At 40.3% G+C, this 27,732-nt stretch overlaps 1 protein-coding gene across 1 annotated transcript in view; it reads right to left on the reverse strand.

Moving 5' to 3' along the window:
- Window positions 1–27,732, reverse strand: part of DCC (DCC netrin 1 receptor) — an 811,418-nt gene that overhangs the window by 763,423 nt on the left and 20,263 nt on the right. The gene's annotated exons all lie outside the window — the stretch shown is intronic.

Below are 27,732 nucleotides of genomic sequence, written 5' to 3' on the forward strand. Positions count from 1 at the left end.
TGTATGCAGAAACTCCCCAGCAAGACTGCATTTTTTCATGGTGTCATGAAGATCATCAAGTCTAGTCCAGTGATCAAAGGCTCAAAGCACTTTATATTTCAACCCCTTAAAAAAGTCTTTTTTTTTTTGCTAGGACAGCTATAGAAGATTTTCAGAGAGCACCTTCTAGCTCATTTTTTTTCAAACACATCCTTTGTCCAGAGGCCTTTTGTATCTCACTATGAGTGAAAAGCTTCTCTCCTGACATATCTTCATCAAAAGATTTCTTTGGACTAGATGAATTTTGCTGCTGAGGAGACAATAAACACACCTACAACATCTGCAAATGCTAGCAAATTCCTTCTAGAACTTTGCATCCATATTCAAGTGATTTTATATGTTCTTCAGGATTAAGCATTTGATGTGGTTCAGGACACGCTACTCCAAAATATGGGATCTCTACATATTAAATAAAAATCTTAAGTTGAAAGAGTTTTCCCAAAACGTAGAAGCAGAAAGATCACTCTAAACTCTCCCCCTTCATCCTTCTTTCCTGAAACAGGTCCTAAAACTCCCACATGAAAGGTGTGCTCCCGGTACCAGAAAAGACAGCATTGTCACCTGCAACAGAAACTTTGGGCAAATCCTCTGTGCAAACAAACCTTGTTAAACTAATGCTTATTTTCCTGTTATTTCTGAAACCAAATAGAACCATGTGGGGGCCCTCCCAGCTACAAAAGCCCCTCTGTGCTCCCTGTTTCCTACTTGTAGAAAAGGATTTTAGTCTCCTAGGCCTTCTCTGAGTTCCAAAAAGCAGACTGGAGCAAATTACTAATTAGGGAAGTGAGGGGATGGAGAAACAAAGGAAAAGCAGTCAAGCGGGAAAAGCACTGATGATTCAACAATAGCTCAGCAATAGAGTCCCAGCTCCTCCTCAAGGGATATACGTAATAATCTGAGGGTGTAGCTTTGATGTGGTCTCGCCCCCTGAGCACAGGGCCCCAGACTGGCTGGAACCAGGAGGCTGATGGTTGTGATTCCTGAAATACCACTGTCACCGCCAACCAATCAGAAGAGAGTCCACAGGCTGCAACCCTCACCCCAAGTGTTCCCTTTCAAAATCCTTCTCCGAAAGCCTTTGGGGAGGTCGGTTTGGGTCTTTTGAGCATGAGCTATCCATTCTCCTTGCTTGCTGCCTCCAATAAACACTGTACTTCCCATCACCACTATCTGGTGTCAGTAAATGGGCTTTGCAGAACGGTGGGGGCACAGAGCCAAGTTCACTTGGCGACGCCTCTTCACCACTTACTACCCACAGCCCGAACCCTCTGTCTGCACAATTCTTTGCAAATTTATTACTTCTTTATCTAACACTTCTGGGTCCGGTCACTCCCTTCAGGTCTTCCTTCTCTTGTGACATGTCCCACGTACATGAACAAATTCAATGAATGCATATGCTTTCCTCCTGCTCATCTGTCTTCATCAATTTGATTTTCAGATCCAGACAGGAACCCTAAGAGGTTTAAGAAAAACATCTTTCTCCCCTGTTCTTCTCAATCTCTGAGAGGCCAGAAGTCACTAAAATTAGGTATCAGTGCCTAACTGTACTAGAAAGGTTAATAAGCAAGAAGACTATTCTGGAATCATGTGCCATTTTACAGGGAAAGATTTTTACAGGTCATTAAGTTCAGCTTCATCACAGAGAACCAAGGTAAGCTTATTTTCTTAACCATACACATTTTCGGCCTATTTATTGTCTTCACTGGGGTTTCATAAATTATATGTTTCTATTCTCTGCAAAGTTTCAGAGGAGTAGCTCCGCGTAGACCCTCCATGCTGTGTAATTTCAGGAGACTAGAATTTCTGCCTGCTGAATCCTGGTAATTATTGCTAACACCCACAGAATTCTGGCTTGTCTTTACCCAGAGGCTTAAGTTCTTGATCTGATACACCATCAACTTTCAGCCCAAAGGTGTTCAGCAGTTGTTAATATCTGTTGCATTTTAATAGAACTTAGCCTTGGAGCACCTGACCAGGGAGTAAGCAGTGTGAGACTGCTTGGGCCCCAGACCCTGAGTATGTGCATTCACTTTAATTAACTGGAAACTTTTAACCACTGCTTTTCTGGAAATGCATGCCCTTGAGCTTTCAAAATAAACGTGATCTATGGTTCCACAAATGTTTTGGCCATCCAACCAAAGCATTGTCTTTTTAAGATTAAAGAACTGCCCTTGAACAATACTTCCTGCCAGTTACCGTCTTTTCTGGGATTTAAGATTTAGGTGAAACACAGCACGGAAATGTCTGCCTTTCTGGTATAGTCCTTACGCTCTCCTTGAAGGCAAAAATTAATATTAAGAGAATTATTAGTTGTTCTAGAGGTGCTTGTCTTCTCTCTTGCCTGAAATAACAATTAACTTGTCAATCTCAATCTACAGTAATGTTTGTATAATAATATACACACATACATATATGATATATATGTGTATGTATGTAATGTATACACATACACATTTATCACCGGGGAGGATATATAATTTTCCAAGAAAATATATCTTTATGAAAGATATTAAGTGAAATATACATAAAATATATAATAAAAATAATCAGGAAAGATAATTGAGATGAGCTATAAACACTCCATTTTATAACCCTACATATCGAAGAGAAAAATGTTCTAAACTGAATTCAATCATGTTCAGTTAATCTGAAAAATAGAGTGATTTCCTCCTAATCCAATAAACCTTCTATTTATGATAATCAAGTTATTTTTCTTCTCTAACCACTTTCATAGATCTTGTTGGTCCTGAGTCCTAATCCAATTTACTAATGGCAGATTCTAAAAAGTTGCTCTTTGAAAGAATTTCAGGTTTCCTTATTTCTGAAAATACAAAACATAAATTAAGATTTCAAAAAGAACACTCAGAGTGGATTAATTTGGAAGTTTGGTTGGCATTCAATTTTTTTTTCTTTCCTCAGATTCACCAAATGTCTTTTGTTGATAAGATAAAAATAATTGAAAGTGTGATTGATGTAAATTATATAGGAGAGCTGAGCTGGGACTAAAGCAAAAATATCTTTTAAAAAGAAAATCTGTCTATTCAGATCTTAGATAAAAATAATGAAAAACTATACAGAAATATGTTCTCTTGTTGTAATTTACCATATCGATTCCTTTTCTTTTATGTTTAGTAAGATTGTAATTTTGCTGGCAGTGTTAAAGGTGTTTACTTCTTTTCCAATGTTAAGAAAAAAAGGAAATTCACTAACTATACAACTTAGTGTATGAAAATAAATTTATCTGGTCACCCTTAAATGAAAACATTAGTTTTTCTTAGTGGTTTTAGAAAGTTACCAACACCTCCCCAATACAATGTGATTTCATTTTCCAACATTAATTTCTGTAAGACAAGTTGTTTGCCCATTATTATTACTTTTAGCCAAACCAATGTTGTTAAATATAAGCATTCTCTTAAATTACTTTATGGCAGCTTTCTTTAAAATCATTTAGCTCATCCATATAGTTAATCCAACACACTAAAAAAATATCACCCACACAACCTAATTTGGTATTTTCATCACATACTCAATACCATCATAAGTGAATTTTAAAAGTAATTATGTAAATATAAATAAAACAGAAAAGCAATGCTATGTAACATTATTCATAGGATACCATTTTTATTTATAACACCTCAAAGAAAACTAGAGATGATGATGATTTTTTAATTTTCATGTGTATCTGTATGGTATGAACTTATCGTTTGTGGGAAGAAGGTCGACAGGTTCCCCCCGACCCCTCAAAGTGAAAGTGAAAGTCACTGAGTCATGTCCAGCTCCATGCGACCCCATGGACTATACAGTCCATAGAATTCTCTAGGCCAGAATACTGGAGTGGGTAGCCTTTCCCTTCTCCAGGGGATCTTCCCAGCCCAGGGATCGAACTCAGGTCTCCCGTACTGCAGGCGGATTCTTTACCAGCTGAGCCACAAGGGAAGCCCAAGAATAGTGGAGTGGGTAGCTTATCCCTTTCTCCAGCAGATCTTCCCGACCCAGGAATCACACTGGTGTCTCCTGCATTGCAGGCGGATTCTTTACCACCTGAGTTATAGGGAAACTGTTTCCTCCAAATGAAGACCTTACTCTGAGTTCAGTGACTTGCACATTTTTCAATTCATTAGCTATTTATCTGTCCCCTCCTCTATACCTCTCATTGTGCTGCCACTTCAGTTTAGGGCCTTCTGCTCTTTTGTCTTTATAGGTGCCCATTATCTTCCATTTCAGATGTTAAATCAGCATGCCTCTGGGCACCAACTGTCTGAGTCAGGGCCCATTCACCTAGGCACTTGCCCACTGGGTTGGCTCTTCTTGCTTTAGACTCTTCTGTCCACATGGCACGTGCCTGTTATGTCTCCTTTAGTCTTTAAGAAGTGGGCCCATTTTGATGTTTTCACTTAGTTCTAGTATTTTTTTAAAAATTAAGAAAACGTGGTGATTTCTGTAATTTAAAAATGTCTGATTTGTGCCATTATAATTAATAAAAGTGAGGTTCTATTCTTGAGAATATATATTCTTGCTTGCTAAAAAGCCCTTTTTCTTATGCAGTGATGATGATAATACGTGATAGTTCTGATTTATTTTGTTTAACCATACTTTAGGATCCTTCTACAGTCCATAAGGTCACAAAGAGTCAGACACAACTTAGTGACTGAATAACAAACTGGCTACATTAAAAGAGGATAATCATAATATTTTCATTCATAATAATTTTTTTTTACTAAAATGCCACATTTTGAATGTTTCCAAGGACGTCATTAAATTTTTAGCTCTCATTTTTGGCAGTTCCTTCACTATCTTGGTGTACTCAAAGCAGTGGGATATGAGGTAACAGTCAATCATATCAATAAAAATACAATTACTGATTGCTCAACATGTGGTGTCCACTAGAAACCAGTTATTATTGAGGCATTAGCTTTTGTAGATGTAAACTTAAAGTTGAAAGTGGAAATATTTTAAGTCAAGATCATACTGCCAAAGGTTTACAGCTTAAAGAAGTGCTCTAATTGGCCAGCAAGTCAATTGAGCATCTTACTTTTGGCCACTTGATGCCAAGAGCCAACTCACTGGAAAAGACCCTGATGCTGGGAGAGACTGAAGCCAGGAAAAGAAGGGGGACACAGAGGATGAGATGGCATCATCTCGAAGGCATGGATGCATCACTGCGATGGCATCACTGCGAAGGACATGAGTTTGAGCAAACTCTAGGAGATGGTGAAGGATAGGGAAGCCTGGCCTGCTACAGTCCATGGGGTGGCAAAGGGTAGGACAAGACTTAGTGACTGATCAAGAACAGAATCGCATGGGTCCAAACCAGCTGGAAGAAAATTCAGAAAATAAGAGGAACCACGAATAAGAGAGGAAACTAGCAATAGGAGAGTAAAAGACAACCTCAAATGTAAGCACAGACTCAATCAGTAGAATCTAAGGAATTTTTGCAACTGAAGGGTAGTATCCATACAACAGCATGACCTCCTTGTTTGCCTCCAGCAAGTGGCAGTAGATATTCCTTTGGATTTATGGATTTGGTAAATAGTGTTCTTCCTTGTTCTTTCTAAAACAAGGAATTTTGCTTATATCTTTTTCTGACCATGCTAATTTTCTTTTTAAGTAATAATATGAAAAATCACCTTTAAATTATGATATGAAATAATTTATGGACTTGTTTTCTATTTTGCATTTTGTTATTCTTGACAGTTCAGTTTAGGTGACAGAAGATGAGATCCTCTGTTGGATGGCATCACTGACTCAATGGACATGAGTTTGAGCAAGCTCCAGGAGATGGTGAAGGTCAGGGAAGCCTGGCATGCTGCAGTCCATGGGGTCGCAAAGAGTTGGACATGACTGAGCGACTGAGTAACAACAAGGGTTTTGAGACAATTTTGGTACAATGCAAAAAAAAAAAAAAAAAGCACACGTTTTTCTGGCTGATACAGTCAGTCATGCAGACATACAGACTTTCCGCTGGCATGTTACCTATGAAGTGCTTTCTAATGGTTTAAGTAAATGTCAAACACATCATTTGGTAAAAAGCTGCCATGAATAGACAAGATCAACATCAAACTGATATCCTGATTTAAAAATTCAGAAGAATAAGACCTCTTAGTCACTCAGGTGGATAGTGCCTAAAAGTGGATCTTCCTAATTGGGAGGTGTGGGCTTGTGTTTCTACCAGTTCTCATTCAGGAACCTAAGCTTCAGAAATCCTATATACAAAGGGACGTCTTCTAGAGAATAACTACACGACAGCATCAGAATTGAAGTCAAATGTGGGTGTCAGCAACAAGAAGCCTTAGTGGTCATAGCAACAGCAGAGCCTAACCCCTCCCACCCCCAACCCTCTCCATCCCACAACCAGTTAATGTGGCATCAGTCAGAATTAACATATGAAAAGGAATCTGGATGGGGCTCTGTGGCCTAGACCTAACCATCAGGGGATGAAATAGTTCCCATACATTCCCAGAGAAGATTGAGTAAGGAGGTGTGTAATTGGATATCCCTCACTCATAACAGGAAAATACAAAATCACATAACTCCTAAATCTGCACCCACGTTAAAGCAGCATTTTATAAGAAGGATAAACACCTATTTACAGTAGAAGTGGCAAAAAAAAATATATCAAGTGTTATGAGATTATTACGGATCTTGTAAAAACCAGTCCAGGGGCAAAAAAGAGGAATATGATGGAATTGATGTATTTCAGGCTGATATTTAATGAAAAGCCAGATCCTGAGGACAAAGCTGTAATAATGTTTCTCCTTCCTTTAGAGCCTCCAGCAACCTCTTCCTGTGATCCCTTACTGAACTAATAGCTGTGCTCTGGATACTGCTGTCATGATTTTAAAACAATCAAGCATGTATTTTTGTATTTACATCTATGACTTTCTCTTTGACAAAATGTATAATACAAATGAATGTATTAATTTCACACCTGAGTCAGGTCATCTGCTTGGAATTGGCTATATTGTACACTTGGTTATCAACAACTTATCCAGACCTGGGTTCTGACGGGGCATCTCCCCATACTACCCAGTAATTTGATAGAAATCTGTAGATTAGAAAGAAAGGAGATTAGTCAAGAGTGAGCCCTAATGTACGCTACAGACTTTGGCTGATGACACATCGATGGACGTTCATCTACTGACACAAACGTACCACCTGGTAGAGGATACTGACAGGAGAGGAGGCTGTTTGTAGCGGAACCTGGTGGGTATTTGGGGACGAACTCTCTGCTCCATTTTGCTGTGAACCTAAAACTGCTTTAAAATGAAGTTTACAGAAGGGTGAGATGGTGGAGTTGGAGAAGTGAGAAGGAGGCACGAGAAGGCAGGGATATATGTATAATTATGGTTGATTGACGTTGTTGTACAGGACACACCACCCCAACACTGTGAAGCAGTTATCTCCCAATTGAAAAAATGAAGTCTATCAAATAAATAAAGGAGATTCAGGTATGACCCACCAGAGCAAACCCTATTGTCTATTCAAGCCAAGATTATCTAAAGGAGAAAATGTCTTATCTCATTCTATACCAATGTCAACAGTTTAGGCTTGTGTTTCCAGTATCCCTAAAATTCCTTAATAACCTGCAATTGAACATCTTCAGTTTATCCCCTCCAAACGTATCTAAATCACACTGAAATTAGAAGCACCTATTGGTTCACTGACTTTAACCAGACTTCCAATTAACTGTGCAACCCACACATCCCTGGAGACTGTCTACCTCTTGAGATCGCTCTCAAATTTTCTTCGGCCCCAAGGCTCCAGATTTCCGATGCTGCCAAGGCGCCTGACATTCTCGGATCTCTTTGATCTCCAACCACGTGCTTCTGTTCTTCCTTATGGAAATCCAGATGAGACAGCACATGCATGGAAATTTTTACTGAAATTTGACTTTTCGGTAGCGTTTAAAAGAAATTAATACAGAAAGCTTTAAATTGAACGATACACTCCCCATTTTTAAAACACCCTTCTACAACTTTCCCTGGAGACTAATCCTTGTCCCCCTCAACTCTCCCTGTCCCTCTCTCCTTCCCGCCTTCTCCTTTCTTCTCTTCTCGCCTCCCCTTTTGGTAGCCAAAATAGAAACTCCTATAATTTTCTTATCCAGAAACACCTAACTGACTCTTTTTACACCTGGGTTTCCTGCTGACATCTATGCCCTCGGAGTCAGACCTTCCACAAATACTTAAGATTTTGATACCAAGTTTCCTTCCAGAGATGAATTTTGCTGCCAGCTATAGAGATACACATCTTTTTTACTTGGTTATATAAGTTGTATTTTGTCCTGAAACCACTCCATTTGAGTTGAAATGGATGGACAGAAGGAAAGCAAGAGATTATACATCAAGGATCTAAAATGCACTGGGCCCCTGGCTAGCAAGCATGTTTACGGTTTAATGTAAATCTTGCAATAGATCTATGTCGCAGCTGTATTGCTATCCTTATTTTAGAAAGGAAGCAGAGGCTCACAGAGGTTAAGTCATTTGCTTAAAATTACACATTCACTTAGGAGCAGAGGCTAGATTTGGAAAATTGTACACTAATTAAAAAAAAGTATGTGTACTGCATCTATTATCATAGGACAGAAAATGGACAACTGGAAAAAAGACACCAGACTTGAACTGAAAAAAAAAAAAAAAAAGATTGAGGCGGCTTTAGCTAAGAACCTGTAGTTACCAGACCTTGGGGGAAATTACTAAACATCTGATTCTCATTTTTCTTGTCAATAAAGCTCTGATCCTTCTGATCCAGCTGGGTTGTAAGGATTAATTTGCATGAAAGCATTTTATAAGTCAGGGGCACCATTATTCAGCGAAGAAGAGCACAGGTTTTGGCTGCGGATGGCTTGGGTTTAAATCATGACCTTTCACTTACAAATGGTGACTTTGTTCAAATGACGCTCCTCTCCAAGCCTCAGTTTCTGGACATGTTAAACAGAAATAATGTCTAAAGTCATAGGTACTAAGCACTATAAAGGATATAAAGTGTTTAACAGGCTTTGACATATGCTGAGATGGGAATACATTTAACAACTGTTGTTACTGCTAAATTGTAACATCTTGGGAGTATTGGGGGTACAACTGCTCACCCTTCCCTTTAATCCAGACTGAAACGCAGGACCATGCAACATGCACCTCTATGTCATTCATACGGTCTGATATGAAACATGCCACTCGGAGTTGTGGAATATGGTAACACTTCCTTCAGCAGGGTCCTTTGAAATCATTCATGAAAACACCAATGGGAACGTCAGAGCTGCCAGAGAGCTCAGCATCTGGGCCCAGTTCCCATCCCAAGCCTACACCATGAAACTCTCCCTCCTCTCCCCTACCCCCATGAAAACTTGGTTTGGAAACTTGAGGTACTTGGTCACGTATGTGGAGACTCAGATTTGTTCCACAAACCCAGGTACTTGCAAAATGGAGACTCAGAAACATTTGCACGACCTTGTGTTGATATAGTCCTATTACCTGATGTGGCCCCATGGAACTCGGGTCTCACTAATTCAATTAGCTACTTTGCTTCGGTTGGGAGGAGTTCTCTCTAAATCTCACCCTCCTTGGAAGCGCAGCTTAGTCTCTCCTATAATGCAGGAAAATGAACAGGGTGATTTCTACTTTGATTAGCATTGACTTCCCTGGTGGCTCAGATAGTGAAGGGTCTGCCTGCAATGAAGAAGACAAAAGTTCAAGCCCTGGGTCAGGAAGAGCCCCTGAAGCAGGGGATGGCTACCTACTCCAGTATCTTCCTGGAGAATTCCATGGACGGAAGAGCCTGGTGGGCTACAGTCCATGAGTTCTCAGAGCTGAATATGACGGATTAGCTTTAATGCATTTCCAACAGAAGTGATTTCAGTCTTATCATCATTTATGGTTTTCATAAAGGTTTAACTGCTATCTCCTCACCTTTACTGCTTTGTAGACCTGAGTCCTATTGTCTGGTCTATCCCTAGTTGATCAAGTTTAGTTTCCTGGGTCTGTAGCATTTCTTGAAGAACCCGAATGACCTCTTAGATAGATGTTACAACATCACTTATGAATCTTCAACTGGACCACACTCATTCTCCTAACCAATGATCTAAGTCTTCAAAATTGTTCGTTACAGAAACACAGACTAAATATAAATGAACAAGTCTTTTTTTTCTCTCTCCAATGCTTCAAAAAGAACAGTGATATGAGTACACAGGATAAAGCTCCATGTGAAAGATGAACTTTTTAGAAACAATAATTTAGGAAGAGGTATGTAAGTACACTGCTGAGGAGAACATCAGTCTGGCTCATAGGGAAGCAAGTCCAGAATTCTTTCACTGAGTTCATCAGCTCATCAGGTTTTTGTATTTGTCTTCCTCCCCTGGAATAACCAAAATGGAATACCTCCTCCCCAGTCTCTAGGAAAAGCTGCTGATTTATGTCGGGTGGAGAGGTATTAGCCCTGTTAGATGATTTTCTCATATGATTTTCCACCATCTTGAGAAACAGACTTTCTTATCCTTGGATATGGAGAGATAATCGGAATTCATGGAGGTAAAGCAAAATGTTAGCCTTTAAAATTCTGCTTTTATAGGCAATGGCTTAGAAATTGGCTTCATTTACATCTCTTGCCAACTGATGTACGGAAATATATATAAATACAAATAGGTCTGTTCTATTCATTCATGCATTCCTTTAGTGAACACGTATTGAATAAAATAATATGCTAAGCAGAACCAGACAGATGGAAGAGGTACGAGCCTCTAAGCTCAAATAGGATAAATGGAGAGCTAAAAAAAGAAATAATAATCCGTGTTAGGTTTAGTGGTGCCTCAAAAAAAAAAGGCAATGAAGTAACGACACAGACACGTGTGTACCCGTGTGTACGTCCATGTTTAACAACAGTGTGACCTAAACAGCCAAGGGCTCAAATGTGGTGGCCTTTGAGTAGCCCCCATTCCTTACAAGGGGTCCAGGGGCTTTACAATGTGACCTCAGGCTGAGTCCTGGTTATTTCGGGGTTCCCAGAACCAACTTGGGGAGCCCATGGTCTTCTGGATGCCCTTGACTGCACCCAGCCACAGCTGCTGCAGGGCTCCAATTTTATTCAGACATCCTCTGAATTCGCAACTTCACCTCATCCCCAGGCCAGAGTATAAGAAAGCCTGCCTTTTTCCTCTGAATTAAGTGGTTCAAGCTTTTTCTCTTTGGGTTAGCCTCTGCTGGATTTATCTCTCAGCAGATTTCTTAGCTTTCAAAGTTTTGTTAAGAGTTCCTTCTGGTCATATGTCTTTTTTTTTTTTTTTTAATATCTGAGTTTTTGGATTAGGATGGGTTCAGGTTCAAGGACCTCCTCCATTCATCCATATAACCATATACCATTCCTCCTGCCAAAAGGTTCCTTGCCCAGGAAACAAGTTTGAAAATAAGGATCACCGAAGTATTGCCACAGCTCAGCTCACAGCAACCTGAGGCCCTGGCCACCGCATCATGGATTACACACGTCTGCAGCTCAGGGCCATGCACAGTGAACACACTATCTCTTCATTACTCTCAGTTCAGTCGCTCAGTCGTGTCTGACTCTTTGCGACTCCATGGACTGCAGCACGCCAGGCCTCCCTGTCCATCACCATCTCCCAGAGTTCACTCAGACTCACGTCCATTGAGTCAGTAATGCCATCCAGCCATCTCATCCTCGGTCATCCCCTTCTCCTCCTGCCCCCAATCTCTCCCAGCATCAGAGTCTTTTCCAATGAGTCAACTCTTCGCATGAGGTGGCCAAAGTACTGGAGTTTCAGCTTTAACATCATTCCTTCCAAAGAAATCCCAGGGCTGATCTCCTTCAGAATGGACTGGTTGGATCTCCTTGCAGTCCAAGGGACTCTCAGGAGTCTTCTCCAACATCACAGTTCAAAAGCATCAATTCTTCGGCGCTCAGCTTTCTTCACAGTCCAACTCTCACATCCATACATGACTACTGGAAAAACCATAGCCTTGACTAGACGGACCTTAGTTGGCAAAGGTCTAGACAACTAGACATTACTAGTTGGCAAAGTAATGTCTCTGCTTTTGAATATGCTATCTAGGTTGGTCATAACTATCCTTCCAAGGAGTAAGCGTCTTTTAATTTCATGGCTGCAATCACCATCTGCAGTGATTTTGGAGCCCCCCAAAATAAAGTCTGACACTGTTTCCCCATCTATTTCCCATGAAGTGATGAGACCGGATGCCATGATCTTAGTTTTCTGAATGTTGAGCCTTAAGCCAACTTTTTCACTCTCCACTTTCACTTTCATCAAGAGGCTTTCTAGTTCCTCTTTACTTTCTGCCATAAGGGTGGTGTCATCTGCATATCTGATACTCACTCCTTAAAGTTCTAGAACCTCTGGTTAAAGAAACTCAGGGTCAGTTCTCATCTCCATTTTACTCTTTGTGTGATTATGACTAATATACATTACCTTTCTCATTCTCCTAGTCTGCATCTATAACAATATCAATTTCATCACCTTGCTCTGAGGATCAAACACTGACATGTACACTAGTAGTATTCGGTCATTACTTGTCCCTTTTCAAACTCCTCCAGTGGCCAACGAGCACATGGATTCAATGAATGTGCTGAGTCTCTAAGACAGAAGATACATATATACACAAAAACACACAGGCACTTTTTTCTTAATGAAACTTACTTCCTCTACCTGTACATAAACACATGAATAACCTAATCTTGATTCCAGAACTCAAGACTAGTTATCTGACAACAGCAATAATAAATAGCAGATACTAAACACTGAAGAGCTGGAGACAACTTTGGCCAAGCTCCTGCATCATCCGTATGGCTGGGGGAGGGGCTGGGGGTAGGGGGTGTGTGTATCCTTTCTCATTGGCTTTATTGAAGTAAATGATTCATAAGCAATTTGACACAGGTATCATTTCTCTCAGTATCATAGTTCCATGCTATAGTACTGTCTGCCAACTATCAGTAATAGTTAATACTGTGTTACTGCTTGGGTGGATGTCAATAGGAAAAGGGGAGCGTAGATTAAAGGCAGGAGGAGGAGGAAGGAGAGGGAAAGGAGGAGGATGAAAGAGAAGGAGATAGGACACCTCAAAGTGAATAAACTTGGTTCAAAACTCTTGAGGGGACTCAGACATAAAACTGGCTTGATTTTCACATAACTATAGAGTCTGTGTTTTCGTTGTTGTTGTTTAGTCGCCCAGTTGTGTCCGACTCTTTGCAACCCCATGGACTGCAGCACACCAGGCCTCCCTGTCCCTCCTCATCTCCCAGAGTTTGCCCAAATTCATGTCCATTGCATCAGTGATGCCATCTCGCCATCTCACCCACTGACACCCTCCTCTTCTGCCCTCAATCTTTTCCAGCATCAGGGATTTTTTTTCAATGAGTCACCTGTTCACATCAGATGACCAAAATACTGGAGCTTCAGCATCAGTCCTTCCAGGGAATATTCAGGATTGATCTCCCTTAAGAATGACTTGTTTTATCCTCTTGCTGTCCAAGTGACTTTCTGAAGTCTTCTCCAGCACCATAGTTCAAAGGCGTCAATTATTTGGCATTCTGTCTTCTTTACAGTCCAGCTCTCACAACTATTGTGACCACTGGTTTTTGTACAAGCAAGTAAACTTAGAAGAAACTTAGAAGAAAAAAATAAGGTATTTTGCATACAACTTAGTATACTCAGTGACAGAGCTACAGTTGCTATAAAATTGAGGTGATCTGGTTCCCAGTTTGAAGCCTAAGTACAGTAAATATTTCATCATTTTCCAAACTAGATTTAATAGAATGCTACTGTCCTATAAGATGTTAACAGATATTACCTGACAAAAGGTTCTTGGGTGGGAGAACTTCTATATCTTGCAAAACAGTTAACACCTTTATGACCAAGTCTCCTCACAGAAAGTGGGGAAAAATAAAATCCGTCTTAGATCATTGTGAAAATTAACCGAGTTAATCCATAGAAAGCATTTATCACAGGTCCACGCACACAGAGGATGTTCTGTAGGCATTAGCAGTTATGGTTACGATTAAAAGACACTACTTCTTGAGGACGCTGCTGTGAGAACTGCAGTATTAGTAAGCTGTAAAAATGGTCATAGTATCCACCCCCGCTCTCCCCACCATCAAAGAGAGAAGTATATTCCTTTACTCCACGGATCACAGATGGTTTTGTGATAAGTTTTGACGAACAAAATGTAGCAGAAGCTGCCCTGTGAACTCCAAGGTGTGGCTCAGAAGACACACTCTGTAGACGGCAATTTCACGAGCGAACCAATCCAGTTGGCTCAGATCAGGAAAACTGTACACCCCCCACCGGCCCCAGCCAGTTGAATGTATCATGAATTAAAGAACTGTTTTAAGCCACTGTTTTGCTATACAGGAAAAGCTAACTGATACATAAAAAAAAACCTCTGTTGTTTTAAATCTATTCTTCTTGCAGTCTCTCAGAAACAAAACCCACTCCTGAATACATTGTGATATGTTAATAAAATGTATGTTTTCTTATTTATTAGCAGTCACTGATTTGTAAAATATAGATCTGTGTGGAACTGAAAATGCTATCACATGAATTTTTTTCAAACTGATTTATGTATGCATCTAATCATATCATCAGCATCATTTTCATCTGAGAGGGATGGCAATCTATCATCAAACATATTATCATTTTTGTATTCATCTATACACCTTCAGAATGATACTTTTGAGTCGAGGAATAAAGGATACATTGCAAAGATAACATGCTGCTCTAACGTCACTGGGAATGCCTTTTTTGTAGAGCATCTCCAAGTATTTCTCACTTAAAAACAGAACACCACCTTTTACTCCATCGTTGTCCTTAAAGACGGCACAAAAAGTCGAAATATTGAAGTACACTTGTGGTTAACGATTCATTAAAACATCACATGTCATGTTGCGTGGGCGGCTACAGGCATTAGGATCAGAGTACTAGCTAGAGAACACTTAGACTCTCATAACAAGTATGACTGAAGGTACATACTGAGTAGGGAAGATGCCCTGGAGGGGGGAAATGGCAACCCACTCCAGCATTCTTGCCTGGGCAATCCCACGGACAGAGGAGCCTGGCGGGCTACAGTCTGCAGGGTTGCAGAGAGTCAGACACGACTGAAGTGACGCAGCACGCACATATGAAGTAGGACTCAAAAAACCCTTTTCTCATCATTAACTCTAAAACACTAGCTCTATTAACTCACTAAACTCTAATAGATAATGAGTATTGTTAGCACAGACTGAAATAGAAGTATAAGCCAGGAATATTCCTTAAGACAATTCAACAAATGTTACTGACAATTATTATGTTGTGGAAATTTGGTAGCTATTTAGTGAGTCAAAATGAAGAATACTATCCCAAAGTACTACGAATTAAGTTGTAGTAACAATTTTGAGAGTTATTTGGTGTCCGCTGGTGACTCAGTGGCAAAGAATCCGCCTGCCAACGCAGGAGATGCGGGCTCAATCCCTGGGTTGGGAAGATTCCCCCAGAGAAGGAAATGGCAACCCACTCCAGTATTCTTGGCTGAGAAATCCCATGGACAGAGGAGCCTGGCAAGCTACAGCCTATGATGGTCACAGAGAGTCAGACACCACTGAGCATTTAATTTAAAAAATGAATACTCCATTCCCTGTAACAGCAATTCATCAGGGTATTTGAAATGGCTGCTCAAATATTAATCAGTGGATATCAGATGGGATACACAGGAATATTTTGAAAGTGGGGTTAGAAACTCGAATACAATTGCTAAAATTACTGGATGGAGCCTAATGTGGTTACAAGCACGTCTCAGTATGAGGCTGACCTGAGTTAAAATTCTAATTTTGCCCCATTAGTAGCTGTGGGAGATTGAGCAAGTCACACCACCTCCCTTTCCTCTGCCTAGGCATCTTCACACTTCCTTGTCACAAGTACGGCCATAAGCAAAAGTGCACCATGCCAGAAAACAAAAAGCACGGTTTTCCCTTTGATCAAGTTTCAGGTTTTCCTTTTCTACAAACTGAGTGGTTTAGTTTGGAGAAGGCAATGGCAACCCACTCCAGTGTTCTTGCCTGGAGAATCCCAGGGACAGGGGAGCCTGGTGGGCTGCCGTCTATGGGGTCGCACAGAGTCGGACACGACTGAAGCGACTTAGCAGCAGCAGAGTGGTTTATTGAGGCAAGGTTTTTCAAAACTCAAACACCACTACTATCTGTTGCAGTTTAATGCAGAGAAGCATAACCTATTACCTAGATTCTAAGACTGAGGACCTGTGTTCTACTGAATATTTACAGGCCCATTTAGGTACCAAGTAGTCACAAAGCAGTGGGTTTCTGATTTCAAGAGCTTTAGAAACGTGTCTCTATTTATTGAGCTTCACAACACAGGGGCATTTCATATGCATTTGTAATAGCAGTTCCTATTTTATCTCAAACATTAAAAAAAGTCTTCACACCTGTGGCTTTCACTCTAAATAAAGCCTTTCCTCCTCACTGTCTCCTCCTATCTTCTCCTCTCTATTCCTCACACCTTCATTTTCTTTTACCCAGCATAAAAAGACTCAAGGACACACAAACAGACACACACACACACACATACTCTCTCTCTTGACCAACTAGAATAGCTTCCTTCCAAGTCAGAAAGGATTTAGCTTTTGCAAAAGGCAGCACCACTGACTGTACATACGAAGTTCTCCTCCAGCCAGGAGAGAAAAATTAACCAACAGTTTGCCACAGCTGGATACTAAGATATTTTATAAACAAACAAAAACTGCATTACCCTAGAAGGTAAGGTAAAATAGAACCTATAAGAAGTCTCAGTAAAGTCCTATAATTAGAGCACTCTAAGTTACTGTTTACCAAATGCCTGAGAGCAAGGTTTGGTATCAAGAACATCTTTTGAACGTGAGAGTGCCTTTTGCGGATAATATAATAAAATTCACTTTAAAATTAAGCTGTGCACAATTTACTTTTTATAAAGATTCAGAAAGAATTATAGGATCTTGTCAGGCCTCAAGTCACATTATTAACAGTAATTTTTATCATGCACGCCTGAGGATAGTGAGAGTAAAATGAAGCTGCCCTGTGAGAAGTAATAGCATTTTTTATGTACTTTTGTGTTATAAAAGTAGAAGCAGAGTGAAAATAAATTATTTGGGGCTCTGAACAAACATATGCTTATGTGCTCAACAAGTTTAAAGAGATGTAAAATGACTTTCTAGGGCAGTTGTCAGAGGAACACCTAGGGATGTCTAATTCATTTAAATTGACAGCCTATATAAATGGAATTTCCTGTATAATTTTCATTCACTTAAATGGAAAACAGACTCTAAAGCTATGCTTATTCTCTCAAAGTATCTGTACTGTAGGTCTATTTTCATTCTGACATGAACATATTTTTAGAAACATCTGAACACAGCGACTCAGTATGGGCCCTTGTTTCTAGCTTCCTTGAATCTCCCAGGGTACCATCTGTCCAAAGACATTTAAGCCTTTCACCAGTATGGTGTGATGTAATAAAGTAATGATGTTTTATCTTCCTAGGCAAACCTGTCACCCAATTCTTCTAGGTAAAGTGTCAGGTTTTAAAATCAAAATATTTTTAAGAGAGCATAATGGAGCAAAAATGCCCCTAAACTGTTCTGAAGTTGACTTCTCTCCTAGAGGAGTACTGGGGATAAAAGTCACAATTTTGGCAATGTGTATTTCTCTCACACAGTCATTTAGAGGGGAGCGAGGAGGCTCAGAGAAAGCCAAGCAGAACAGAGTTAGTGGCCGGGCCTGCTCCAGTGTTTGTGTGCTCAGCGAATCCGACTCTTTGCAACCCCATCAACTGTAGCCCGCCAGTCTCCCCTGTCCATGGAATTTTCCAGGCAAGAATCCTGGAGTGGCTTGCCATTTTGCCACTCCGGGGGAACTTCCTGACTCGGGAATGGAATTGAACCCACGTCTCTTGCATCTCCTGCATTAACAGGCAGACTGTTTACCACAAGCACCACCTGGAAAACCCTAGACCAGGGTGTAGGAAGTCACACTTAAACAGAGAGGTCAGATCCAGAGGTCAGCAGCTAGGAAGCTGCAGTGGAGGACATGCATAAAGAAACATGCATGCCACCAGGCCTCTGTCCTCCAGACTCCAGTCTGCATGTATGGGATTTAATGTAAGTGCTTGACCAAGATGGGTGAGAGTATAGTTCAAGAAATTAAGATCAAAGCAGAGTCTTGGGCATAGACATGGAACACTAGAACATCCAGAATCAGAAAGCAGCAGCCTTGGCTGATGCGAAAATTGTAGGAAATCAAGAGAAAGGGGGAAGTAAAAATTAAGAGGCTCAAATTTCCACTCCTGATTCCTAAATACTATCAGAATCACAAGGTCAGTTCAAAGCAGATGCCACAAAGTAACCTGTGTTACCAAAGTTTCCACGATAATACTGAACACCCTCCTCTCTGATTCTCTAGAGTCCGATTACTTCCAAGCCTTTAAAATGCACCGCATTTGAAGGAGCCTGTTGAACTAAATAGGGATCCTTTGAAAATATCCTCTCTAACATGTACCTTCATTTGTAAAGGTCCTTTTGTTCAAGAAGCACCTTTGTGCTTAGTTCTAGAATGTATTAACGTAAGAGGTCCTTTACTTCCCTACTTGTCCTTCTACTCAATTGTATTTTATCTTGACTGTCTTCATGGGAAAATGGTCCTTTTCATCCTTCAGAAGTTATTTTGTTTAAAAAATCATCCATTGTTTCTTATTGTTGAAGTTTATCCTTGTATATTCAATCAATAATGAGAGAAGTCATTCTCTTCAACTACCCAGCTCTTTAAAAATGTCCTGGTGGTATTTAAAGAACACCATAATGCAAGCTTCTTTATTCTTTTTATATATAAATAGATAGACATAACATCACTCTCGAATCGATGAGGGCTTTATAAAAAATGAAAATTCATAAAATTCAATGCCTTGAAAGCAAAAATAGAAGATTGCATTTCAAGTAGAGACAAAGCCAAGACCTGTATTTATTGAACTGCATTAAAGGCCAATGAAATGAAATTCCCATACTATATTGAGAAAATGAGCAATAGCACTGGAGGCCGGAGGACAAATGATGGACTATAAAACTGGTGGCTTCTGCATAAATACAATGATACATTGCTCCCTCCAATGTGAGTTCCTAGAAGGAAGGCAGCCCCCTACAGTAGTTATTATGGTACTTATGTAAAACACCTATTCAGTAAATATTGACTATAAAATCCAACTCTACAACAACTTATACCTATCAATATCAGATAACATAATCTGAACCTTTCAATTGGTTGGGTCTTCTTTCTTTATATTTCTCTTCATAGGTCACATATTTTGAAAGATATTACCTAACAACCTGCTTTAATAACATTTTTACAAATGACAGAATTTTATTAATCTTCTAATTTTAAAGTTCAAAAGAATGTCAAGCTAAGTTATTAGAATTAAAAAGAATTGAGCTAGATTCTTGGATTTGTTCTACCTATCTAATCTATCTAATCTATTTTATCTACCTAAGGAGGGAGTCCTATTAAAAAGCAAATAAAAGATGAAATTAAATGTAGTATTTAAAATATTAGCAATAATACATGTTTTACAGGAATAAATCTACATAAAGTTTCAAAAGATTTCTATAATTAAATAGACTTCAAAACTGAGTTTTAAAGACCAAAAAAACAAAAAGAATAATATGAAGATATTGGAAAGGGCAGAATTGTAAAAAACGTAAACTGTAAAGATGACTATTTTCTAAAACATTTATAACTTAATGCAATTACAACCAAAATCCCAACAACTTTCTTGAGGAAACCTTCAAAGTCAACTAAAATTTTAAAGAAATGTAAAGGCCCAGCAAAAGCCAAGACAAACTTGAAGGAAGAACAAAATAGGAAGCTACAGTAGCCAAACCGGCATGCTCCTGATGCAAGGATATACAGAGAGAACACTGACACAGCCCAGAGTCACAATCTACATTAATGGACCCTTGATCCTTGACGGGGCATATGCTCTAAGTCACTGCCTATGGGGGTGCAAAGCAGTGGGCAAAGTTTAATCCAATCACCTGATGGGCTAAAGACAACCCATAAGTAAGTGAAGTCCTTCAGTCATGTCCGAGTCTTTGTGACCCCATGGACTGCAGCCTACCAGGCTCCTCCGTCCATGGGATTCTCCAGGCAAGAATACTGGAGTGGGTTGCAATTTCCTTCTCCATGAGATCTTCCCAACCCAGGGATCGAACCCAGGTCTCCCACATTGCAGGCAGACGCTTTAACCTCTGAGCCACCAGGGAAGCCCCAAAGACAACCCATAAGGGAAAACAAATTGAAAGGGATATCGATAGAGGAAAATTAAACCAAATTCTATCTCCCACCATATACAAACAACAGAAAGTTATGAAACATTCAGAAGATAATAGAACATGTCTCAACAATCGTAGGGGTAGAGAAGAATCTCTTCCCTTTCAAGAAGTTTTCTTCCTGTTCAGGAACTTTTTTTTTTTTTAAAAAAACACACAAGGAAGCATTCATTCTTTCTTTTTTTTTTTTAAAGGAAGGAAGAACTAAATAAATAAATAAAACTAGGCCACTGCTCAAATTAAGTCTCTTGAAATTTTCCTAGTCTGCAAACTTTGTGTTGCCAGTATGCAGGCAAAATGTCAAGCAGATACACTGAGAGGAAGGTTTCAGAAACTTTTATAAAAATTTGATACAGAAATTTTACACCTATTGATTTGGATGTTAAAATTGTACTTAAGGTCTATTTTTATTTGTTTTTGTATTAAATAGTTTTATTGCATATCAGCCTGTTAACAAAAATAAATAAATAAATGACTGGGAAAAAAAATCCACAGATTTTGAGAGTTAGTAAAGTAAGCAATCTAAGATTAAAATTAATGATTTTTTTTTTAAAAAAGCTATTCATTAAAAGTTGCCTAATGACTAAAGACACTGAAACCACAGAACCGTAGAATTAAGGAAAACATGACCCGCCAGGCTCCTCCGTCCATGGGAGTCTCCAGGCAAGAATACTGGAGTGTGTTGCCATGCCCGCCTCCAGGGGATCTTCCCAAGCCAGGGATCAAACCTAGGTCTCCCACATTGCAGGCAGACTCTTTACTGTCTGAGGCACCAGGGAAGCCTATAGGTGGATTCAAAAAGGCCAAAATTTAAACACTGTTTACATTTTCAAAATTATGTAAATACTGCTTGCAGATGGGCCAAGCAGTGTATACAAATTTCTTCTAGTTTCTGCCTTTAAATTTTCCAGGCATTTGTACTGCTTTTTTTTTTTTTAAACAGTTATATTTATAATCTCATTTTTTCCTTCAAATCTTCCAGCAAATCAACCAAGTCTCTTTTCCCTGCAGATTGGCCTCCATTCTACTCCAGTCTGTTTTGGCCTAATCTCTATCTAGGTCAGCTGCAACAGGTTTCCTTCTGGTATGTTCCTTCACTGTTTTTTTGTTTTTCCTTGCTTTGCATCCACTCTTTGCAACTCATAGTAGGCTTAATTTTCCTCCAGTTCACCCTCAAAAAAAGATGCATTCATGTCTGAAGGCCCCAAATCTCTAAATGTTGCCCTTCTTGTTTTGTTTTTTTTTTAATGGATAGTTTTGCTGATGTAATTAAGATTCTTGAGATGAGACTGTCCTTAGATTATCCAAGATGGCCCTAAATCCAATGACAAGTATCTTTTTAAGAGCAACACTGGAAGTGTTGATACAGACATCATACCGAGAAAACACCAGCCAAAAGAAGAGGCAATGTGACTACAAAGGCAAAGTCTGGAGAGATACAGGCTAATTAGATAAGCTTGGTACCAAGAAAAGCTGGAGCTGGAAGAGGCAAAAAAAAAAAAAAAAAGATTCTCCCCGAGAGCCTTCAGAGGAAAATGGGAAATTGCTGACACCTTAATTTCAGACTTTTGGCCCCAGAATTTTAAGTGAATAAACTTCTACTGGTTTAACACCCACCTCAGGGCTTCCCTGGTGGCTTTGGGGGTAAAGAATCCACCTGCAATGCAGGAGACAGGAGTTCAACCCCTGGGGTTGGGAAGATCCCCTGGAGAAGGGAATGGCTACCCACTCCAGCATTCTTGCCTGGAGAATCCCATGGACAGAGGAGCCTGGCAGGCTACAGTCCATGGGGTTGCAAAGAGTTGCACAGGATTTACCGACAAACCAATACCAAGCCCGTCTCACTCCCCAGTTTATGGATGGTCTGTTACAACAACCACAAGAAACCAATACAAGGCGCGGCGGGGCGGTCCTAAGATGGCAGAGGAATAGGACGGGGAGACCACTTTCTCCCCCACAAATTCATCAAAAGAAGCCGATAGGAAACAAGGCCAGGGCTGGTTTGGTTAGCAAGGCAAGAGCCTGGGGCCCAAATGTAATAGGTGCCAACAAACTCAATTTAAAGATCAATGCTATCTTATAATGCTATTTTTTTTTTTTAACAATCAAAATGAAGCCCCCCCCCCAAAAAAAAAAAAGTACACAGTGAACAAAATATTTTTTTTTTTTTCTTTTTTAAGGAGGATCCAAGCCTGAAATCACCTGGCAGAGCTTAGGCCTACCCCACGTTCCAGGCCTGTTGCTAGTCATTGACTTTCTTTTCTCTCTGCTTCTTGGCTCCAAGAAACTTCCTAGGAAAGGTATGAGATACATAATTTCTCAGCCTTGTGTGTTCTAGACAATCTCAAACAGTCCCTTTCCTGATTTTAAATAGTTTTCCTTTTTTGACCTAGGAAATGACTGTTTGCTGGAATTCTACAAAAAACAGAGAAGATGGGAGGATGATTTGTTAATATCCGCACCACCAGCCGCCCCTTTCCTCTCCTCTTTCCTACCTTGGGGGTTTTCCTTAGGGGTCCAAGCTTCTGTGGAGGAGAACACTGCCACCTCTGAGCTGAAATCCGTGGACCTGTGAGTTAGGCCAGTAGATCTAAGGCTAAGTAGGAATCAGAATGACCTGGAGGCTTGCTAAAGGTCAGACCACTGGGCCCCACCCCCAGAACCTCTGCTGGGGGTAAAGCCCAATATTTGCAACTCTAATAAGCTCCCAGGTGAAGCTTATAAGAGCAAGTCAGTGACCAGACTCTGGGAAAAAAGCACTGCTTACAACTGATCTAACTTGACTAAATAGTACAGACATCTAGGGTTCTTATTCCAGAACAGTCTCCCAGGCCCCACATCAACTTACTACACATTATTACATTTAACCCCTGGACATGATCTTCAGGGCACCCTACGGGAGTTGCAGCCTTATCAGTCTTGTTTCATCTCTTTCCTCCTATATCTCACTTTTGTTTCCTACAAATGGTTGCAATCTGTTGTCCACATACATGCCACCATTTTCTCTTCATTATATTTGGGTTGTGCCTCCTAATTCTTATAAACTTTTTTCTATCATTGCCTGAGTGATGTTGGGGAGACAAATATGCATATTTAGGGGAATAAATCATCTTAAAATGGAACTCAGAGGTAAGGATATAAAATGAAAGGAAGATCCCTTTGCTTCGGCTACCAATTTAACTGATTCTCAGGTCACAAAATAGATATATCTCCATCAGGTGAGGTGAAACTCTTCCATATTAGAAGTTGAGAGGTCAGGATCCTGGTTTCAAGTGTCTAACTCACTGAAGCATAAACTCTGATACAGAAGTTATAGTTTTCTTAGATCTAACGATGTTAAATCTAAACTTTTCCACTGAAATGATCGTTTCTTCTTGCTAAATTCCTCCTAGTTGCTTTATTCTTCCCAGTAGCCACTGGAGGATGTGGTGGGGATGCTATTCCTAGTCAGAGCATAAAAGGTTTGAGGTATCATGACATGATCTTCAAGCCATATGGCAATCTACGAGGAATCAGGCCCACAGTACCATGAATCCCAGCCAACTGACCAATGCACGAACTTTATTTTCCTAGCAATAAAAATATTTGCATACACTTGGACGTGTAATGAAGCAGGAAATCTCTAGGACAAACAAGACAAAGATAATGCATATTCTATTACAATGATTAAACTTTAGCGGCAAGAAATTAGAGATAAGATGCTAAATCATTCCTTGGGGAGTTTCAGTTTCCACCATGTCTTTATTGAGTCTTTTCCACTGAGTCTTAACCATAAAGAAAAAAATAAACAAACGCAAAAAAAAAAAAAAAAAAAAAAACAAAAAACCCTCCCCCCCCAAAACAAATAAAACCACCATGCTGTTCTACTAGAAAAAAATCTCCTGGATATGTTCTACTGGACTGAAATCTCCTTGAAGGAAGGGTTTTATCTAATCTGGGCTCTTAACGTTTTTAAACAGAGAATACAGCCAGGTTCTCTCAAAAATAAATTGCTGGTGCCCCACGATGCACAGGTACAAACCTCTTGCTTTTATTCTCCTGATAGTCATGGTTTACCGGCTATTTTTAATCATGGTACAATGGAATATTCTTGAAAAAAGTAACTGTTAACAAGAAGTGTTCAGCATGAATTGACAAAATTACCATCTAACTAAGTGGATGTTATTAACAATATCATCTAATAGAGAGGATATGATAGTTAATAGCTTCTAATAATAGGCTTCCCAGGTGGAATCAGTGGGAAAGAAGCTGCCTGCCAAAGCAGGAATCGAACCCACAAGAGACATGGGTTCATTCCCTGGGTCAAGAAGATCCCCTGCAGAAGGAAATGGCAACCCACTCCAACATTCTTGCCTGGAAAATCCCATGGACAGCAGAGCCTGGTGGGCTACACAGTCCATGGGGTTACAAAAGGATCGGACATGACTTAGCAACTAAACAACAACCACAACAATTAATAAGGATTCAACTCTAGGAGGAAGAAGAAGGTGCCCCAGAGAAAATAACTGCACTGTAAAATAAAAGAGGGAGTTCACAGAGTAACAAAGCATGGTGTAGGTTCCTTGTGCCACAGACGCCGCTAGACACTTGCCAGTCGACTTGAACCCATATACATATTAAACTTTGATGTATATCAGATTCACATGGGGAGCTAATAAATAAAACAGGCTCACTGCAGTAGGACAAGGCCTGACCTGATTTTTTTTTTCTTTAACCAATTTCCTCCAGAAGATTCTGATACAAAGTAAATTTGTGAAGCACCTTGCTTAAGAGCTAACTAAAAAATGAGAGAGTTAACAAAAGAATAATTCAACACTGATGAAGACTTGATGCTTTTGAACTGTGGTGTTGGAGAAGTCTCTTGAGAGTCCCTTGGACTGCAAGGAGGTCCAACCAGTCCATCCTAAAGGAGATCAGTCCTGGGTGTTCATTGGAAAGACTGATGCTGAAGCTGAAACTCCAATACTTTGGCCACCTGATGCAAAGAGCTGACTCATTTGAAAAGATGCTGGGAAAGATTGAGGGCAGGAGGAGAAGGGGATGACAGAGGATGAAATGGTTGGATGGCATCACCAACTCGATGGACATGGGTTTGGGTAGACTCCGGGAACTGGCGATGGACAGGGAGGCCTGGCGTGCTGCAGTTCATGGGGTTGCAAAGAGTCGGACACGACTGAGTGACTGAATTGAACTGAACTGATGAAGACTTTTGATATTGAAGAAATTCCCAAGAGCCCAGGGAAAAGATGTTAGAGATGTCTCTGATACAATGTCTCCATTTATATCCCCGGATACTTCAGAGAGTAATGCCCCAACCCATCTTCGGGTTCTGGACACTGACTCACTAACTTTCTATGTAAAAAAAAGTTTCCAGCTTCTGTATCCACCTCTGGAGTGCAGGGGAGAAAAGTGAGACTGTTCACTTTTTCTGAAAGGAGGCTACTGGCTTTATAAGGGAGAAAGTGCTTCAAGAAACCAGCTAAGAAGGAACTCTGGCATATTCCTATTTCATTTAAATAATTTTAAAGTTAAATTGAATGGAAAAATAATGATCAGTTTCTTCATGTATTTTACATATTACACTCATTTTAGGTGAATGAGAATTTTTCTTTACTGCATTAAAAAAAAAGAAAAACAACCACACACCTATGCTCTCTACCTTATGTTGGTTTTGAGGTTTGCTCATGAGTTTCATGCTCTGATGCTGACCCACCCCAGAATTCAGTTCAAAACACTGAGGCTTGAAAGTAAACTGGGAAGCACTTCAAAACTGCTTTCTGAAAGGGAAACCTGGTTATTATTTGGGTTGGCCAAAATATTTGTTTGGGTTCCATAACATCTTATGGATGGAGTACCAATCCAATACATAAGAATAAAAAGGATGAAAACCACCCTTCTTCTTTGTATTGGCTCAATGGGAGGAAAGGCCAACAACAGTAACAGTCCTATTTTTCTTGCCGTGACAAGAACCAAAATGATCTCTGGACTATGGTGCCTTGAAGGATGCGGAAGGAAGATGGACTCTGAATCCTTTAATTCTCTGGATTTAAGATCATTAAGAAGGGCTTCACTACTACATGCTGACTTTCACCTTTCCTAAATCCAAGATTCCGTGACTGTCCAATCCCTGCTGTCTGGGTTGTTCCTGTACACTGGTAATTAAAGTCTTCTGACTCAGGATTTGATTACTTGACTCGCAGATAAACAAAGAAGTCCCAGGCCCTAGTATCAGGGGCTTAGCCCTTAGCTGGCCTGCCCTGCAGTTGTGCTCACATTCCTTAGAGATGGTTTCCGCTCAGTACTGCCCACAGGCCCAGCAGGACACTAAGACGCTGTGACCCCGCAGCCATTGTGAATACATCAGGGAAGATGACAGACACGGTATCTATCCCCTTTGATCAGAAAGCTTCCTTTCTTAAGGTGGGGGGCAGGTGGGCACAAAAAAAAAAGTAATAAAAGTATAATCAGCAATTATATGAAGGACACTTAAGTCATAGTGTTGTGAAAACAGTTGGCACTAGGACTTAAAAAATCAACAGATACGGGCTTCCCTGGTGGGCCAGTGGTTAAGAATCCACTTTGCAATGCAGGCAATATGGGTTTGATCCCTGGTCTGGGAGGTTTCTACAGGCTGTGGAACAACTAAGCATGTGTACCACGACTACTGAGCCTGTGCTCTAGAGTCTGAGAGCCTCAACCAGTGACACCTCACACCTACAGCCTGAGCCCTGCAACAAGAGAAGACACCGCCATGAGAGGCCCCGAGCACCGCACCTACACAGCAGCCCTGGCTCACTGCAGCTGAAGAGAAGTGCCCGCACAGCAAGGAAGACCCAGCGCAGGCAAAAAATAAACTAAAATACATTAAAAAGAAATGAGTTCCTCGGAAGCCAGCTGATGTCACCTGGTTTAGAAGACATTTGGGCATCTTCCTGGGCTTTAAGAAAAATCAACAGAAAACCCAGAAAAAGTGGTGACATCCAGACAGGGCTCTGAAAAATGACCAGATATAAGCTTAACTGGAAGGAACTGGGATAAGGGTCTCTAGGAGATTATTCCATATTCTGAGCCTTGATGCGGGAGGTTGTGTGGCTTACTCAAGGAAGTGAGAAGGGAAGTGAGAAAGTTGTGACTGGAACATCCCTAGGAGGCTGGTGAGAATGAATCTGGCTGTGGAGGAAGGAGAGGGGGAGGGAGGAAAGGATGGAAGGAAGAAGTGAGATTAGGCAGAACTGCTGGGTCATTAAAGGCTTTAGATTGGGTCCTAAAACTAGTGGGAATACACTGAACAACTTCAAATACCTTTTAAAGACAACTTTGGCCTCTGTGTATAAAATACATT

This window comes from Oryx dammah, unplaced genomic scaffold (genome assembly GCF_014754425.2).
Source record: "Oryx dammah isolate SB20612 unplaced genomic scaffold, SCBI_Odam_1.1 HiC_scaffold_22, whole genome shotgun sequence".
In the NCBI taxonomy this organism is placed as follows: domain Eukaryota; kingdom Metazoa; phylum Chordata; class Mammalia; order Artiodactyla; family Bovidae; genus Oryx; species Oryx dammah.